At 35.6% G+C, this 3162-nt stretch overlaps 1 long non-coding RNA gene across 1 annotated transcript in view; it reads left to right on the top strand.

The window, feature by feature from the left end:
* The first annotated feature begins 2394 nt into the window (after positions 1-2394).
* Positions 2395-3162, top strand: part of LOC118767991 — a 17657-nt gene continuing 16889 nt past the window's right edge. Inside the window, exon 1 of the long non-coding RNA XR_005003912.1 lies at positions 2395-2577. This is a non-coding gene — a long non-coding RNA (uncharacterized LOC118767991). The remainder of the gene's footprint in view (positions 2578-3162) is intronic.

Below are 3162 nucleotides of genomic sequence, written 5' to 3'. Positions count from 1 at the left end.
CTATCTATCTATATATCTATATATATATATATATATATATATATATATATATATGGGGTGGGAGAGTATGTTGTGTGTGGGGAAAGGGTGTTTTTATCCAAGTGGTTGTGAGTGTGTGTGTGTCTATTTGGAGAAATAATGTGTGTCTGTAAAAAGCTTTGTGTATGTGTGTGGAGAGGAGTTTTTTAAATGGTGAAGGGCAATACATGTGGACTGCAGCTTGTTTATAGATATGTGTGGATTCAGGGTTCATAATTATTGTTTAATCCCATGTACACTTTGATCAAACAAACCTGTGAACAACGACATTCAAAATTCAGCCATCCAACCTTTTTTGTTTATTTAAGACTACATTATTTAATGCATTCTTTCATTTATAGGGCAACAATGTATGACTTGAGGGAATTTGATAGATATTTCTAACAGATTTAGAGATAATCTAGAGTAGAAGTTCTCAACGTGGGTGGTACCACCCACAAGGGGTCGCCAGGCATGTCAAAGGGTGCATTAGGCTTTAGAGGACAGTGAGTGGGTCAGTGAAATGACATAATTGATATACTAAATTTTACCTATAGTAGTAATTCTTTTCTAGTCTAGGCACAAGGCCCGAAATTTTGGGGGAGGGGTCCAGTCAATTAGATTGACCCCAGTACACAACTGGTACTTAATTTATTGACCCTGAAAGGATGAAAGGCAAAGTTGACCTCGGTGGAACTTGAACTCAGAACGTAAAGACAGACAAAAAACCGCTAAGCATTTCACCTGGTGTACCAACGTTTCTTATTTCTTTATTGCCCACAAGGGGCTAAACATAGAGGGGACAAACGAGGGCAAAGGGATTAAGCCGATTACATCGACCCCAGTGTGTAACTGGTACTTCATTTTATCGACCCCAAAAGGATGAAAGGCAAAGTTGACCTTGGCGGAATTTGAACTCAGAACATAATGGCAAACGAAATACTGCTAAGTATTTCGCCTGGCATGCAAACGTTTCTGCCAGCTCGCTACCTTACCTATAGTAGTAATTATATTATACATGATAAAACTAGTAATAGTTATTAAAATAAAATAGAGGTAAGTAATGCGCTGCTATTTCTAGCAGGTTGAGCAACTATATAGAATCTACACAGTTAATGACCTGATATTGAAAATTTAGCTAGATTTCATCAGGCACAAACAAATAATTAACTTGCAATTATAAAGTAAATTTTAGAATTTTTGCCTTTATTAATTTTTTATCATTTCACTGTTAAAAGCTTATACAGTCCCTTTTTAGAGTAAACTTTATAAATTATCATCCATGTTAGGTTAGTTTATACAGTTCTATATTTAAGAGATGAGGAATTAGTTACATTCGATGGATATTTGTCCTCATTTTGTTTGTTGTTAACACACCGTTTCGGCTGATATACCTATTTCTTTACTACCCACAAGGGGCTAAACAAAGAGAGGACAAACAAGGACAGACAAACGCATTAAGTCAATTACATCGACCCCAGTGCGTAACTGGTACTTAATTTATCGACCCCGAAAGGATGAAAGGCAAAGTTGACCTTGGCGGAATTTGAACTAGAACGTGACGGCAGACGAAATACTGCTAAGCATTTCGCCCGGCGTGCTAACATTTCTGCCAGTTCGCCGCCTAAATATATATATTCGGCTGATATACCCTCCAGCCTTCATCAGGTGTCTTGGGGAAATTTTGGACCTGGGTTCTCATTCGTAAGGTATTTTTTGATGTTATTATTATTATTGTTCAGGTCACTGCATGGAATCGAACTCAGAATCTTGGAGTTAGTAGCCTGTGCTCTTAACCACTACACCATATAAAGAAGGCTGGAAGGTATATCAGCCGAAACGTGTTAACAACAAACAAGATGAGGACAAATATCTGTCAAATGTAAATAATGTAGGTTAGTTTAGTCATGATACCTCACTTTCCATTTAATTGGGTGCTAGGTATAATATCTACCTAAACGGAGAAGGGTGCTACAAAAAAGGTTAAGAATCTTTGATCTAGACCAGTATTTCTTAACTGGGGCACATATGGCCCCTAAGGGTTCATTTTAAATTTTTGGAGGCCCACATAGTAAAATAGTAAATTGGGGGTCCTCAATAGTATTTTAAGGGTTCCTGAAAAAATTTTGTTTGAGAACCTGAAGAAATTCTGCTTTAGATGTATGTATTGGTATTTATTGCAAGGAACAGTGAGGTTTCTTTCTCAGATGTTTTACATAGTTCAACCTACACAAGTTAATGTGTGGAAAACAAAATAGAAATTTTGAAAGAAGTTCCTATAAAACTAGTTTTTAAACATCAAATGGATATGGGGGTCCACCAGAGTAAAGTAGTTATCGAGGGTTAAAAATGGTTGAGAATCTGAAGAAATTTTGCTTTAGATGTGTGTATTAATATGTATTGCAAGAAACAGGTAGGTTTTTTCTCTCTAATATTTTACAAAGTTAAAACTACACAAGTTAATTAATTTAGGAATTTTGAACGATGTTTCTATAAAACTGGTTTTTTAAACATCGAATAGCTATGGGGATCCACCAGAATAAAACAGTAATCAAAGGGGTCCATATGTGAAAAATGGTTGAGAACCTTTTATGTAGGGGGTTAGGTGCCAGCTCAGGCATTAATGATTTGAATAGATGACTGTGTGTGATTGTGACTTGGTTGTTCAGATGTGTCTAGGTGTGAGCCCATGTGTGTGTGTGAGTGTATGATGTGGGATGTTTTGGGAACGAATGAGATGCAATTAAAAACAACTTGAAGGTATGAAGTTAATTGAGTAATTAAAAAAAGATGAAAAAAAAAACAACAAAATACCCTGCAATATCTGCAGGAATATGAAAAGTGACAAATGCAAGTGAGAGAAATAAATTGTCAGAATTATGTCGACCTGTCATAACAATATAATATAACAGCAAATTATAAAGAGAAGGAAAATATCGAAGCTTAAACAGGGAAGATGCTAAACTATGAAAATATATTTTCTAGATTCTACAGTGGTGCAAATACTAGTTTAATACATACAAACATGTTATACATATATATATGTACACTTGTGTCTGTGTACATTTATGTATGTGTGTGTGTGTGTGTGTGTGTACGTTTAAGGGTGTCTGTGTATATGTTTATGAGTGTCTGTGTATATGT

Source organism: Octopus sinensis, linkage group LG26 (assembly GCF_006345805.1).
Source record: "Octopus sinensis linkage group LG26, ASM634580v1, whole genome shotgun sequence".
Lineage (NCBI taxonomy): Eukaryota > Metazoa > Mollusca > Cephalopoda > Octopoda > Octopodidae > Octopus > Octopus sinensis.
Note: the sequence above shows the minus strand (reverse complement) of the source record. Positions and strands in the feature narration are given on the sequence as shown.